The sequence below is a fragment of the Pleurodeles waltl genome, chromosome 3_2 (assembly GCF_031143425.1).
Source record: "Pleurodeles waltl isolate 20211129_DDA chromosome 3_2, aPleWal1.hap1.20221129, whole genome shotgun sequence".
In the NCBI taxonomy this organism is placed as follows: domain Eukaryota; kingdom Metazoa; phylum Chordata; class Amphibia; order Caudata; family Salamandridae; genus Pleurodeles; species Pleurodeles waltl.
This window is the reverse complement of record NC_090441.1, coordinates 154524891-154541878: the sequence shown is the minus strand read 5'-3', so window position 1 is coordinate 154541878 and position 16988 is coordinate 154524891. Positions and strand designations below refer to the sequence as shown.

The window sequence follows — 16988 nt, the reverse complement described above, 5'->3', positions numbered from 1 at the left end:
CCTGAATCTTTGCAGGCAGAGAAACCTCTGCTCGCAACAAGGAAGAGCTGTTTGACAGCTGTCAAAGTTGTAAGCAAGCAACAGCAAATAGCTGAGTCCTGGGGGTGGGCACCCTGGGACATAGCCGGAGCCGGCCCTGGGGTGGTTGTAAAAAGTGAGGGCAAATAGTATATATTAGCTTGAAAATGGTGTAAATCATTTTTTAAAATGTTTTTCGTGATCCACAGGTCGCTTTCGGGAGCTCAGCGCAGCACCCAGTGTAAATCAGTGGGTGGATCCGTGGATTTCAGAAAATGACCAAAAAAAAGAAGAAAAAAAAAAAAAAAAAAAAGTACACCATTTTCAGGGTATCCTTTACTATTTGACTCACTTCTTACAACCCCATGGGGTCAGGGAACCTCTAACGTGACCTCATCACCTCTCTTGCATCCTACATTTTATCCCAAAGGATTGTTTTGTGATAAAAATAAAGTAGCGGCCACTACAGTCCCAAGGGCTGAAATGTGCGGTACCTCGGAGATAATGATAATGGGATCAGCGTAGAGGTTCTTTGACCCGCTGGCATGAATAAGGATGTGGGTAAACACTTAGTAATGGGGAGTGTAAATACCCAAGTGGTTCCACAGATCTGCCACAATTAAAAAAAAAAAAAAAAACGCTCTCACACCCATTCTGACAGAGAAGAAGACTTTTGTTCGGTATGAAAAAAATTCATCCATTACAACAAATAAACACCAATAAAATTGTTAATATAACAGTAAAACCATATAATGTAAAAACATCCATCAAAAATATAAACATATAAAACCTCATTCATAGAAAACAGTAAAATCATTGTAAAAACTCTACATTGTTACGACAGGTAATAGCTCCCTTCAGGAATGATCCCAGGCCCTTCCACACCAATACATCAGAGGCCATTTGCAAACACATAAAAGCAGGATGATATTGCACGAAACCCTTGGGCCTTAGGAGAGGTAATAGAAATCGAGTTCTAAACAGTGCATAAAAAACACAAAACAATGTAAAATGGGACAGGGTCTGTTGGGACACCCCATCACAGGGGCAAGGTCTAATAGATTTTTCCCCATACTGACCTAGTGCGAAGCACAGATTACTTCTAATGATCCCCAAACGGAATCGAGTTATAAGAGACCTTTCCCTCACATCCTTTATCTCTAAGAGATAGCGCTCAGGACCCACCCACATCTTCAACATGATAAAATCCCTGATCGATTTTTTCCCTAAGGCCTCCCCCTCCCTCTTGGTCTCCTGGATTCTCAAAAAATTGTTCTTAGCCCATTTCTTATCACAGCTAGTCAGGCCCTCAGGGTAGTCAAACAAATCAGGCCGCCCCAGATCATGAGCCATCTTCCTTATATGCGTCAACCAGGGAATATTCTTTGCATTATCGCAAGCCAAACAATCCCTTAAGATATCCCTATTAAGAGTGGCATGTTCGTCACTCCAGATTGAGATCCATAGCAGAAGGGGAGCCAACTGGATAGTGTCCTGCACACACTCAAGATCCAGTTCCAGATGAAGGCAAAAACCAGGGATATTTTGTCCAACTCCCAAAAGCCTTCTACAGAACAGATTTTCTTCCACCGTAAAGGCTCGGGTATCCCTATACCCCCACAGTGCCGCACCATACAGCATGACAGGGAGGCATTTCCGCCTATAGATTTCAAGCAAAGGCATGATAGGTTTACTACCTACCCTTACAGCAAAGTCAAAAGTCGCACCAACTGTTGCATGAAAAAGCACCCCCCTTCTGGCAATACAGGGTTTCCAAGATCCTTTCTCATCAAAAATGACTCCTAAGTATGGAAACTCATGGACCCTGCTAATAATTTGATCCTCCACCCTTAGCTCCCCCACCCTGCGTAAGGGTCTTCCACAAACCATAAAATGTGATTTCTTAAAATTGACCTCTAACCCCAAAGCTGGCATAAACTCTAACTATTTCCCGGAGACCATTCATAGTGTGGGCCATGAGGACCGCATCATCAGCGTACGTCAGCACAGGGATATCAATACCATTCACCTTTGGGACATCCCTACAATGTTCCATCAAAAATCCAGACGGTCCATTTGTATATAGGAGAAACAAAGTAGGAGCCAGAACACACCCCTGGCGAACACCCCTTGAAAGCTTAAAAGCCTCTGAGCATTCCCCATTTGGCCCCACCCTCACATTTGCAATCGTCCCAGAATGGAGATATCGGAGCAGCTCTACAATATTAGGATCCAACCCTAACTGATTTAACCTCTCCCATAGAATGGACCGGTTCACCTTATCAAAGGCACAGCTAAGGTCCATAAAAGCAAGATAGAGGGTACCTTTCCTGGCCTGCGTAAATTTACCAATCATCATTAATAGGTTGAGACATTGTTCTCGCGTACCGAGGCCTTCCCTAAACCCATACTGGTCCCGGCTTAGAATATCATTTCCTATCATCCAGGCCTCCAGATGCCTTAAAATAATCCGTCCACAAATCTTCGCAGAAGAGTCCAGGAGAGAAATAGGGCGATAAGACTTAGGATCATTTCGGTCGCCCTTTTTAAACACTGGGACAATACATGCCAGTCTCCAAGAAGCAGGAATGCCCACAGTAACTGCTGCATTGAGGACATTTAAGAGAATAGGTGCCCATAACTGGGGGTTAGCTTTATACAGATCCATAGGGATCGAATCCGGGCCCGGAGCTTTACTACTCGCACTACTCTGTATCGCATCCATAACCTCCTGGAGCGAAAACCTAATTGCTAGATTCAGAGCCATATCATACTCGTTCTCCCGGTTATTTCTTAGGGGAGTACCCTCAAAAATTCTACAAAAGTGAGTTACCCATGCCTTTGGGGCGATGTGACAGCCAAGGCCCTCAGAAGTTACTGTTCCAAAGGCACCTCTATTCACCACCTTCCAGAACAGACCAGGATCCTTCAGAGCGGTGGCACGCTGTAACTCTTCCCAAGCTTAATCTTTTTGTTTTAGCTTGCTATCCCTCAGGACCCTTTTGTACTTCATTCTAGCTTCATTTACGAGGACCCAATCTCTAGGATGTTTCTTAGTGACCATCTTCAAGTTTGCCCTTGCACCCATTCTGACACTAAAAAACACGCTCTCACATCCACTCTTATACCCAGACATACACTCTCCAAGCCAGACACAACAGCACCCACTCTCATAACCAGACAAACCCTCTCATACCAACTCACACACTGAGAAACACTTCACACTCACTGTCTGATCCAAACACACCCTTTCACAACCGCTCTCACACCCCAAAAGACACTCACACCCACTCTCACACCCTGGCACACACTTGCACACCCACTGTTACACCCACACATACCCTCTAACCTACACTTGCAGCCAGACACTCACACCAGACACTCTCACACCCACTCACACACTGAGATACACCTCACACCCACTGTCACTCCCAAACACACCCTTTCACAACCACTCTCACACCCCAATAGACACACTCTCACCCACATTCACACTCACTATGACAAACACACCTTCTCAAACCCACTGTCGCACCCAGACACTGTCTCACACCCACTATCACTCTAACTATCACACCCAAAGACAAACTCTCACATCCACGCTCACACCCAGATACTCTCCCATCCACTCTCACACCCACTCTCCCACCCAAACACTATCACACCCATTCTAACACCCAGAGAAACACTCACATCTCTCTTACACTCAAACTGTCTTGACACTCACTCTCACACCCAGAGAATCTCACACCAACTGTCACAACCACCGACAGGCTCTCACATTCACTGTCACACCCATACATACACATCCACTCACACCTAGACAGACCCACTCACATCCACTCTCACACTCAGGCACTCTCAAACCCAGAGACACCTTCTCACAAACACTCTCACACCCAGACACACCCTGTCAGACCCACTCCCACTTTGTCTTGGTATGCTGCGACATGAGAGGGAAAGATGTGGCCACCATTTTGTTGTATCAGGAAAGAGTCCCCTGGCCTTATTTTAAAAAATAATATTTCTTTATTGCATGTTTATTTCAACATGACATATTGCAGAGTAAGCATACATATGACTTTCATGTTGGCAATCAATGTCATTTCACAACAACAAACATATGGGGGAATGGACGCTGGCAAAACAAATCTAAGTTCCTACATTACAGTTTTAGCAAATTTGTGTTACTATTCACATGGGCATAGTGTCTTGGCCCTACACATCCATTCTATGCAGCTCGTAACTGGCTCAGTGTCTCGAAATCTGAGGGGCATGTTTGTCTGCTCTAGCTATGTGCATAGTCACGTAACATGCGACAGCTGCTAGGAATGTAGAAGAGGTGATAGCTGAAGAGGTACAAGAAAGGTGCAAACAGCTCCCTGTGTACAAGTGGAAGTGTAGCAGTATTTGTACTATTCGTCTGGAATCAACTGATAAATTGAGAACTTTCCTAAGAGATTTTTCATGCAGAACTTTGAAACAAAAAATTATAATGCTGCAAGGATTAGATCCATGCAAAGTTAGGAAATACACTAACTTACAAGGGCATTCAGGGCATTTATGGCATGTCTTTCAAAGAAAGTGTGTAAAAGCATTTTTTCATCACTTTGGAATGTTAGCGGTGTCTCACTGAAAAATTTGAAACTTAGGAGACTTTACTATGTAAAAAGTCCAGCTTTGTGTTTAGGAGAGATGAACAGAGCTTTACTGCACAGTACTGTGGTAGAGGTAGAGAAAGTCTGAGAACATAGTTCGTTTTTTTTATCCTGAAGCGGAGTGTAGGGAAAATGAGGAGGTAATGACTGCCAGAGTAGGGCACCAGGACACAGAGATTAGTATTGAAACATTTGGAAAAAAGGTAGCCACGTTCAACACACTCTCTTCAGAGAATGTAGAATGTGTTTGTATTTGTTGTCGATGCACTCACTATAAAAGTCAAACCCGTAAAGTGACTGTATTTTCTAAAACTGAGGAAGAAAACTGAGTGAAGTGGTTAGAATTTGCTACATATCTGTAGAAGAACACTTGGATTTAGCCAAACAATACGTAAATATTATTATGATAAATTAGAAGATAATAAAATGCCAGCTAGATCAATTAATAACAGATTAGAATTGGTACTGATCCCAGAAGAACTTCAACAAGTAAATGTGTATGAATCAATTCTCATTCAAACTATAAATCCATTTCATGGAATAGTTTAAGTGGAACCAAAACGGGAAAACTACCACCAACAGAATTACAGAAAGGACTGAAAGGAAGAGTTGATTACTTACCTTCAGATTTAAAAACAAATGTTGACACTGTGGGTGTTGAGGGAGCTATAGATGAACCACTCATCATTCCAGTAAATAGGGTGCCTACCAAAAATAAAATCTGGCAAGAGTTAGTGGATGTTTTTACAAAAATGTGATATTATTGGAGATGTAAATAGTATTGATGATGAAGTATTACAAATCAAGTGGACAGACTGAAAAAGAACTATATGAACACTACATTATCTATCTACTTTGTTCCAAATAAGCTATTGGTGATGCCGTTGATCTGTTTCAAATGAAACAAGCTTAAGGAGCTCCAATGAGTTTATAGGAAAAAAGTTTAAAAGCTTGCTGTTCTCCACAGCTATTTCCAACTGGAGTAGGTGGTTGATACGATGATTGGCCTGTACAAATAATAGCAGCATCTAAGAACAGGTCAACAAGACTATACTCAGTGGAACCTAATTTTTGTCAGGGTATTCCCTATATATTCTATTATTTGAGAGTGACATGTAAGGACTCTCTTATGCTGTAAATCACATTCTAAAGACAGGAGTTAATCTGCAAAATATGTCTGCAAGGGAATTTGATGACAAAATACAGGGTAAGGATAAAAACCTGAAATACAACTTAATTTGACTGCATGTCAACGTGAAACCAACAAATATTGGTATTTTATTCATGGATAACTTAAATGCATGCTCCAAAACTTAGGGGCACCTACTTGGTTTGTCACACTTAGTTGCGCAGAGCATGCATGGGATGATTTACTTGAGTTTATAGAAGGAGCAAACTCTAACATTAAGGATATTAACTTGAAGACAGCAAGGGAACTTTGCTTGTTGGATCCTGCTTATGTGTGTAGGTATTTTAATCACAAGTTTCAAGGGATTCTGGGTTTCATATGCAATAAAAGAAATCCTCCTCTTGGTGAAGTTATAGATTTTTTTTGGGCGTAAAGAGTACCACACAAGAGGAGCTTCTCATATACACATGCTCTTAAGGGTAAGGGATGCACCAAAATGTGAAAATGAGTGAACAACTTTTATCTGCAGTCACACATATACTGACATGAAAATCACCAAAAAAACATGTATAATCTTAAAATAGCAGAGGCCTTCAAAGTTATTAATGACTACAATCCTGTTATTCTAAAATCATGGAATGCAGATCTGGACATATAGTTTGTTGCAAACAACTCCATTGCTGTTGCTCGCTATGTCACTTTGTACATTACAAAATCAGAGAAGACGGATTAAGAGATTTCTGCAGAAAAAAATCTCTAATGACAAAACTGTACACCTTTAGTTTGAAAATGCTTTCGCATAGGAATATAAGTTCCTATGAGTGCTGTGACAGGTTGAGTTCGGCTAGCTTGTATTTGAAGTCTAGGGGATTGGTTTGGGTCAGTCTAGGCCTTGACAGCATAAGCAACTGAGTCCTGAGGTCTTTCCCAGAAATTCAATAGCTGGCAGAGTTGAGCTGAAGAGTAAAGATATAGTAAAAACAAACATGTTGGATACTTACTATCCAAGAAGAAGTCCATACCTAGTAGACATGAGTCTTTATGAAATTCTGCAACACTCTTGGTACAGAAACAATGTGACGAAAAATGTAGGAGGAGAAATATGCTGTACTTGGATGTTACAGCTGTTTGGTTTGACTTGCAAAAGGTAGTTTAATAAACCACAGACTTAGTTGTCAAACTCCTGAGCAAAGAGTTTTTCTACTTAGAACTTCTGCAACTGTTCAAACCGTGGCAGTATGAAACGGAATTAGTCAGACAATTAAACAGGAAGCAATAATTGCTATTGAGGTAGTAAGAGATAGGGGGTCATTACATGTGTGGCAGTCTATAGATTAAACATTACAACCCTGGCAGTCGGACCGCAAGGGAACCGCTAGCTCCACCAGGATCTTGGATCTCGGAGGTCTGGAGGTGGCGGAGGTCCTGATTACAACCTTGGTCTCCACCAGCGGTTTCATGGCAGTACCACCGCCATGAAAAGGCCGGCAGAGAACAGGTGCGGGGGGCCCCTGAACTGCCCATGCACCTGGATTGGGCAGTGCAGGCCCCCCCGGCCAGCACCCTAGCAATGTTCACTGTTTGCTTTGCAGGCAGTGAACACTGCGAGGGTGCTGGTGCACCCTGCTGGCTACAACATTGCTGCCGGCTTGATTACGAGCCAGAGACAATGCTGTAGTCTGTTTCCCGCTAGTCCAGCGGGCAGAAACTTAGGTTTCCGCCCCCTGACCTAGCTGGAAACCCATAATAGCTCTGGCGGGGAGGTATCCGCATAAGCGGCGGCCACCCTGTCGGGAGTTTGGCCGAAAGGGTGTTCTGTCTGCCAAACTCGTAACGACCACCATTGTTCCTGAAAGCAGCCAAAGTTCCAGACCTCTAAGCCAAGATCCTCTTGAACAACCAATAATTGAAAATGGAACTGCTATAGCTATGAATGAAGTGAAGACTACAATGCAACAAGGAAGAGAATAAAATGTTGACTTGGAACATCCAGTTGGAAAACCGAAACATAAGCAGAAAGAAATATATATAGAAGTGAAAGTAAAAATATAGAGCGTGGATTCCTCCATGGAAAGAATCAATGAAAACGGTCAACATTTAAGCCAATTTTACTGTATGTCAGTGGATAAGCTGGCACTGGGAAAAGTGTTTTATTCCAAGTTCTCACCATATACCTACAGAGAGGAATTACCTTGCATCAACTACTTCTGTAAAACACAATAATAAACTGGAATACCAAAAGTTATCCAGTGAAGCTAGTCACGAGATTTCCAGGGTTTTGAAGAAATTAAGACTTTTAATAAATCGATGAGGTGAGCATGGTCTTAAACTTAATGCTTGCCTTCGTCTACTTAAAAATTCAGCAGATACTGAAGAGAGAGTATGATGTACTTTTTGGCGGAAAACATGTAATTGTTTTCAGTGATTTACAACCTAGCCCTGTAAAAGGACAGCCTGTGTTCAAGACACTTCTATATGGAGAAACTCTAAATTCTTTAGGGAGTATTAGACATGTAAACATTTGGTTACATTTCCAGTACAAAGAACTACTTAGAAATATGTATCAAGCATGTGATATGGAATATGCAAATATTCTGAAGGGTATTAGAGTATGAGTTCTTTCAAAAGAAGGAAAACTAGACTCAAAGAACTTATTTCCACAAAGAATTCTGCAGCACAGCTAATGGAGAACTTTATTCAACTACAAAAATCTATTATGTATCTAATGCCTACTCTTCAGGAATGTTCCTCTTTTAATGAACAATTACTTCAACTGGAAAAAAAACAAGTCTTGAATCTGGCAGCAATGATCAAATGGAACACCAGGGAGTAACAATACTGTTGACTGAAAAACTACAATTAAAACTGGATTCATTGGAGAAATCTGTTTCCAAAACTGCGGGATTAGCTAAATGTTTACATGTTTGTAAAAACTAGAGGGTAATTTTGTGGCATAATTTAAATGTTGAGGAAGGATTAGTTAATTGTGCAATGGGTAAAATAATGTATTTCCTTTAGTTTCCAAACAGGAACAAGGTTGAATACCTAGCAATTATATTTGCTCAACTTGAAGGCGTAAAACAGATAGCAAGGCCTGTTGCTTGTTTCTTGCTTGTAAAAGACTCGTATGTTAGGAGGAAGCAGTTTCCAGTGTGTAAGGAAAAGCCTCCATGGAAATTGTTACCCCCTGACTTTTTGCCTTTTGCTGATGCCAAGTTATGATTGAAAGTGTGCTGGGACCATGCTAACCAGGCCCCATCACCAGTGTTCTTTCCCTAAATTGTACCTTTGCTTCCACAATTGGCACAGACCTGGCACTCAGGTAAGTCCCTTGTAAATGGTACCCTGGTACCAAGGGCCCTGATGCCAGGGAAGGTCTCTAAGGGCTGCAGCATGTCTTATGCCACCCTGTGGACCCCTCACTAAGCACATACACACTGCCTCACAGCTTGTGTGTGCTGGTGGGGAGAAAATGACTAAGTCGACATGGCACTCCCCTCAGAGTGCCATGCCAATCTCACACTGCCTGTGGCATAGGTAAGTCACCCCTCTAGCAGGCCTCACAGCCCTAAAGCAGGGTGCACTGTGCAACAGGTGAGGGCATAGGTGCATGAGCACTATGCCCCTACAGTGTCTAAGCAAAACCTTAGACATTGTAAGTGCAGGGTAGCCATAAGAGTATATGGTCTGGGAGTTTGTCTAACACGAACTCCACAGTTCCATAATGGCTACACTGAAATCTGGGAAGTTTGGTATCAAACTTCTCAGCACAATAAATGCACACTGATGCCAGTGTGGAATTTATTGTAAAATGCACCCAGAGGGCATCTTAGAGGTGCCCCCTGAATACCAATACGACTTCTAGTGTGGGGCTGACCAGTTTCTGCCAGCCTGCCACAACCAGACGAGCTGCTGGTTACATGGGGAGAGTGCCTTTGTCACTCTGAGGCCAGGAACAAAGCCTGTACTGGGTGGAGGTGCTTCTCACCTCCCCCTGCAGGAACTAACACCTGGCGGTGAGCCTCATAGGCTCACCCCCTTTGTTACAGCGCCACAGGGCATCCCAGCTAGTGGAGATGCCTGCCCCTCCTGCCACTGCCCCCACTTTTGGCGGCAAGGCTGGAGGAGATAATGAGAAAAACAAGGAGGAGTCACCCACCAGTCAGGACAGCCCCTAAGGTGTCCTGAGCTGAGGTGACCCCTGCCTTTAGAAATCCTCCATCTTAAGTTTGGAGGATTCCCCCAATATGATTAGGGATGTGCCCCCCTCCCCTCAGGGAGGAGGCAAAAAGAGGGTGTAGCCACCCTCCAGGACAGTAGCCATTGGCTACTGCCTCCCAGACCTAAACACCCACCTAAATTTAGTATTTAGGGGCACCCCAGAACCCAGGAAATAAGATTCCTGCAACCTGAACTAAGAAGAAGAAGAAGGACTGCTGACCTGAAGCCCTGCAGAGACGACAACTGCTTTGGCCCCAGCCCCACAGGCCTGTCTCCTGACTCGAAAATCTGCGACAGCGACGCATCCAACAGGGACCAGCAACCTCTGAAGCCTCAGAGGACTGCCCTGCACCTAAGGACCAAGAAACTCCCGCGAGCAGCGGCTCTGCTCAACAACCAGCAACAATATTGCAACTTTTCTGCAACTTTCAAAGATCTCACTCTTCCCGCTGGAAGCGTGAGACTTTACCCTCTGCACCCGACGCCCCCGGCTCAAGATCCAGAGAACCAACACCACAGGGAGGACTTCCCAGCAACTGCAACCCAGTGAGTAGCCCAAGATGACCCCCCTGGAGCCCCACAGCGACGCCTGCAGAGAGAATCCAGAGGCTCCCCCTGACCGTGACTGCCTGTAACAAGGGACCCGATGCCTGGACCAAGCACTGCATCCGCAGCCCCCAGGACCAGAAGGAACCGAACTCCAGTGCAGGAGTGACCTTCAGGCGACCCTCTGCTCTGCCCAGTCAGTGGCTGACCCGAGTAGCCCCCCTGTGCCCTGCCTGCACTGCTGGAGTGACCCCTGAGTCCCTCCATTGAAACCAATACAAAACCCGACGCCTGCTTTGCACACTGCACCGGGCCGCCCCTGTGCTGCTGAGGGTGTATTTTGTGTGCCTACCTGTGTCACCCCAGTGCTCTACAAAACCCCTCTGGTCTGCCCCCCGAGGACGCGGGTACTTACCTGCTGACAGACTGGGACCGGAGCACCCCTGTTTTTCATAGGCACCTAGGTGTTTTGGGCACCTCTTTGACCTCTGCACCTGACCGGCCCTGAGCTGCTGGTGTGGTAACTTTGGGGTTGCCTTGAACCCCCAACGGTGGGCTGCCTATGCCCAGGAACTTAGACTTGTAAGCGTCTTACTTACCTGACAAACTAACCATTACTTACCTCCCCCAGGAACTGTTGATATTTGCACTGTGTCCACTTTTAAAATAGCTTGCCATTTTTACTAAAACTGTGTATGTTATTGCTCTAATTCAAAGTTCCTAACTTACCTGTGTGGAGTACCTTGCACTTTATGTACTTACTTCAAATCTTGAATCTTGTGGTTCTTAAATAAATTAAGAAAATATATTTTTCTATATAAATACTATTGGCCTGGAGTTAAGTCTTTGAGTGTGTGTTCCTCATTTAGTGCCTATGCGTGTACAACAAATGCTTAACACTGCCCTCTGATAAGCCTACTGCTCGACCACACTACCAAAAATAGAGCATTCGAATTATCTAATTTTGCCACTATCTTAACTCTAAGGGGAACCTTTGGACTCTGTGCACACTATCTCTCACTTTGAGATAGTATATACAGAGCCAACTTCCTACATCCAGTGTCTCTAGCATATGCTTTAATAATACTTAAATTTTCAGTTTTAGGTGTAGATGCAGCATTTATTACCATTGGTCGCACCGTACTCAAGGAAGGTGTGTCAAGCCTCGAAAAATGTACTCACCCACTCGCTATGGTGAGTCATATTTTAGCAGGTCAAGATTTATTTATTTTTTTTTTTTTTTGAGGACCTACTTGCCCTTTCTGGCGAGTTGACAAAAAACAGCTGTTCTGTTCAGTCAGAAAGTGAAGGGGCAATAAAGATGCCTTTAAACCTTATCTTGTCACATTTGTTCTGTGTTCAGAGAGGTCATAAGTTAGTTTGTCTTCTTACAATCAATTTTCCTTGTGACTGCAGAGTTCCAGGATTTTGTAAGGTGAGCTGTCTGACCTGCTGTACAAAGAGTGTGAAATGAAAGGCTGTAGGGTGTCAGGTGTTTTCTGACACATATTTTAAATAACTAAGTTGACTGTACAAACTTTTCAAAATATATTTCAGTAGTTGTGAAAGTCCATTTTTGTAAATGTGCAATCAAAAAAATATTTTAATAGGATGAAAACAAACCAAAACACTTTACCTGGTGATGTGCTAATGACAAATGTTTTCTGAAACCCACATTTCAGATTACTGTTAATACACTATAAAGGCTTATCAGTAAAGCTGCATGTTAGTGGGAAGGTGAAGTGATTCACAAGAAGACTCCGCTTTCAATGCGCTCAAGATGTGTTTATTTCAGTAGTGTAAAACTCAAGCGTGGTGCTCCCTCTACTGATCAGCAGGCAACTGCTGGTAGAGAGAACATCCATCAGAACATTATGACGGCCCGTTCCTATAAGGCACAAGATCATCAGAATGTCTCGAGGCAGATTACAACACATCCTTCTCCGTTAATATTAAATAAAGAATATCCAATTGAATAAAATAAATACAGAGTAATTAACACATAAGGATTTGATCCAGAAATTAAAGAAGAGATAATACAATTGAAATGAAACAAACAAATAAAAAAAACAACTGAAAAATTATGTTACATAGTTATTCAAAAACACAGGTGGTCTCTTGAGCCTAGGGACTATAGAGCCCACAAAGTTAGGAGTTGTACAAGTAACATCACAACCAGCAGCTACATTTGCACCATGCTCACCACTTCCACCACTTCCCTGAACACTTTCACCTCTGTAAGATACACGAGAATTCACAACATCCTCATCCTTCATTAACATATAACCACTACACTCATCACTCCTCTCTCCATTACTCTCATTCAATTCAGAAGCACACTTCGCCACTCTCCTTAAATTCCAGCGTTGTATGTTTGTGAGCAATATATGCCACTTACGAACTTCCTGTGCTCTAAACGGTCATCCCTTTCCTTACTCTCCCTGATTTAACCTTCACCCAATCTCCTAGTTTAATCCTCAAATCATTATGAACTGTAATATTTTCTTGACCATTGTTGGTTAAGTCTCGCCTCTCAATCAAATTACCCATCCACAAAGGTTTAAGTCTACAAACGGGCTTTCTATCCCTCATGAGCACAAACTGTATCATACCCGTATTTAAGTTTTCAGTGGTAGGATACACCCAAACCAGCTCCGAGATTACAAGCTCCACATCCAATCTGTTAGCTATTGCTAACAGTAACCCCCCTTTGATCATTCGATTAGCACATTCTATAATTCCATTGGCATGGGGGTTATATAAGGCTGTATGTGAATGTTTTACACCACACGACTCAAAAAAAAACCTCTCATTTCACTAGAAACCAATTGAGTACCATTGTCAGTGATCAAAACTACAAGAAAACCCTTATGGTTGCCGACGTTGTGACCTCAGTCATGAATTTGACAATCAACCATTTAGAGTGCACACCCACCATAACCAGTGCAAAATTCTTTCCCTTACCTATTGCCGACAAGGGTCCAATGAAATCCAAGCAAACACTATGCCATGGATTGCCATGGCTTGGGATATACAGCAACAACTAGACTGTGCTCCAACTTTCAAACGCTTTTCACTTTGTATGCATTCAGAACACCGCTCAACCCATCTCACAACATCATCCTCCATGCCAGGCAACCAAAACTCCATCCTCAGTCTTTTTTTAGTAATCGTTTCCCCCCGGTGTCCCTCATGAGCAATATCAAACAACTTTCTCCGTACACCTGCAGGTGGAACTATTTTTTCACCTCGCAAAACCATTGTACCATTTATCTCTGATAACTCATCAAATACTTTGCTATAGGGCCATACTAACACCGGAAGAGTGCTTTCTCTCCTCCTTCCTTTCTTTATTAGGTCTATAACATTTTTTAATTCATTGTCATCCTTCATTGCCAAACACCAATCCATTTCATTTACAATGCCCTTACTCTAATGAGTGACTTTTTTTTTTTTTTTTATATTTTTTTATTAACATTTTGTTGTTTAATAAACAGTATCTTGGTTACAGCACCATCTCGTTTGCATCATGTTTATGCGTAACAGTGTTAATATCACTACTGCCTACATTGTTTGGATGTTCTACTTCATTATTCAATAACCTTCATACTTTAAACTTATGCAGGAGCAGAACACTAGCGGTGCTTCTTCTCATTTGGGTTGCCCCATTAGCTGGGCACTACAGCGTCGTATTATTTTAGGTATTATACAACACATTTAACTTGTATCAAACATTAATCAACTTAAACTTTGAACATGATGGCATTGTAAGGGGTGGTAGTTGGTTACGCAGGGGTATGCCACGCCCCTGGTTTTTTTCTTTGTATATGGTGTCAGTGCTCATAAACATTGCCTGATTTCAGGTGGGTGGGGTGTCTACTGTGTCCGATCTGTCTGTTACTCAATATCCTGGGCTCTATTCACTATTGATCCGCCTGTTATTCAATCTCGGCCTCATCCTAGCGCACCCTAGTCATGTCCTAGTGGGTGTGGTAACATCCCTTCCTTCCTAATGTTTACCCAGTTTCCACTTCTGTTGGTGTGTCTGTGTCTGCGTCCACTACTCTCACGATATTGCCCCAGCTTGTTGTTGCAACTTCTCATTCCTGTGCAGTAGGGTGGCGACGCAGTCCCCTCCCCTCCTCACTCTTCAGGACCTGGAGTTCGGCTCTGGCCCATGTTGTAACGTCTTGTCTCCACCTAGCCCGGGGGGGGGACACGAAACTGCGCTTTCCAGTTCCTCGCGATCTGTCTCCTGTACAGCACCAGGGCCAGACCCAGGAAGCGGATCTCCACCCTTCCCCGTGGTAGCCCACCCCCAAAGCCCAGCAAACATTTGTCAGGGGTCGGAGTCAGGTTCATAATAAAGAGTCTTGACAGGTCCGACATCACCTCGCCCCACCCCAGCTGGATCTCCGGGCAGTTCCATACCATGTGGTCAAAATTTGCGTCTACATTTTACATCTTGGGCACGTCCTAGAATCTCCCCCATAAATTATTGTTAGTCGATGTGGGGTGAGGTACGTTCTGTGGAAGTAATTATATTGTATATATCTCAGCCGTGTGCTGAAAGCGACAGTCCGGGGATAAGCTAGAGCTCTGTTCCACTCCGCATCAGACAGTTCCCTACCGACTATCCTCCCCCCATCTCTCTCTCAGTGGCCGCAGGGAGTCTAGTGTATCCTCAATTGGAACACGATATAGTTTAGAGATCAGATGGGTCTCCTCTCCTGATGTCAATAGGAGATGGAGCACCCTGTGGGTGGCCGGTTCTGCATTGACCGTGATCCAGTGCGTTTTCAGCGTATGTACCAGTTTATGAAACAGCAGGAACTGCCCTGGGGAGACTCCATTATCAACAAGGTTAGCAAAAGATCTCAGCACTCCCTCATGAAACAGGTCTCCCACCGTTTCTATTCCCGCTCTCCTCCAGGATCCGAGGCTTATACCCCCCAGGTCCCTCCCCCCCGCTCCTATCGCGAGTACCGCCAAGGGTAGGGCCGGGGAGTACGGGGGGCCCACTCCAACCCTTTTCACGCACCTCTTCCAACATGCTGACGCCACTCTTGTCATCAGGCTGTGCATGTGGGGAGAGAGCTTCCTATCTGTCATTCGCGCAATGAACCAATTTATATCCTCCACCACTGGGGCGGTACACCTCTCCAGCTGACCCTTACCTGTAAGCCATCCGGCTACCCATTGCAGCTGGGACGCCAGGTAGTAGGCTTCAAAATCTGGGGCTCCTAGGCCCCCTTGGTTAGTTGGTCTGCATAGTATCGAGAGCGAGGTGCGTCTACGACCATCATCCCATATAAGTTCCCTGAGTAGGGTGTTTAGTTCACAAAACCACGCTGCTGGTATCAGAAGGGGCAAATTAGCGTAGTAGTACAGGAGCCGGGCAGCATGACCATTTTGGATAATGCTATTCTGGCCATTATTGTTAATTTCAGCGAACGCCAGAACCCAACCGAGGACCTCAGGGATCGTAGTGCTCTGCCCAGGTTACCCTCACGCAAGTCTGCCCTGTCGTGAAATACCTGTATACCCAAGTACTTGAAGGTCCGTGGGGCCCAAATCATATCCCCAGGGCATGTTGTCGGGCGTTCGCCGCCCGGTGCCATGGGGAACACGCATGTTTTGCTACGGTTGAGGCGTAGTCCAGAGATATTCCCATAGTTCTCCAGCACACCCAACGCCCATGGGAGATCCCTCTCTCCGTCCCTAAGGTAGACAAGTATATCATCAGCATATAGCGAGATGATATGTTCTTGGTGTCCCCATTCCACTCCTCTCCCTACGCCGTCCTGTCGCATCTGGGACACCAGCGGCTCGATGGCCAGGGCGAATAACAGTGGGGATAATGGGCAACCTTGTCTGGTTCCCCTGTAAATTGGGTAGCTGTCGGACACCGTCTTACCTGTCCTCACTCTTGCCAGTGGTGATGCGTATAGTAAGTCCACCCATTTTACCCAACCTTCACAAATTCCCATACGGAGCATCACCGCTCTCAAGTAGTCCCATCTGATTGAGTCGAACGCCTTCTCAAAGTCCACCGCGAGCAATACCCCGGCTGTGGGCCTCGCATCGCTAGGCATATTCAGGACCGCAAACAGACGCCTCAGGTTCAAGGAGGTGCTGCGATTCGGAACAAAACCATTCTGATCCTCATGAACCAGAGTTGGTACGTGGTTAAGCAGACAGTTGGCCATAATCTTGCTTAGTATTTTAAAATCACTGTTTAGCATTGACAAGGGGCGGAAGTCGGTTACCGAGGGCTGCCTGGATTTTGTCTTAGGGAGAGGGATCACCATTGCCTCTCTCATGGTGCCCGGCATTATCCCATTCTGTAGTGCTTCGGTGTACATCTCTACCAGCTGGGGGGCCAGTTGTTTCTCGAATTTTTTGTAAAAGTCCAT

At 44.3% G+C, this 16988-nt stretch overlaps 1 protein-coding gene across 1 annotated transcript in view; it reads right to left on the bottom strand.

Annotated features, from left to right (window-relative positions):
* The window catches only part of LOC138286355 (zinc finger protein 845-like), a 367802-nt gene that overhangs the window by 45360 nt on the left and 305454 nt on the right, over positions 1–16988 (bottom strand). The gene's annotated exons all lie outside the window — the stretch shown is intronic.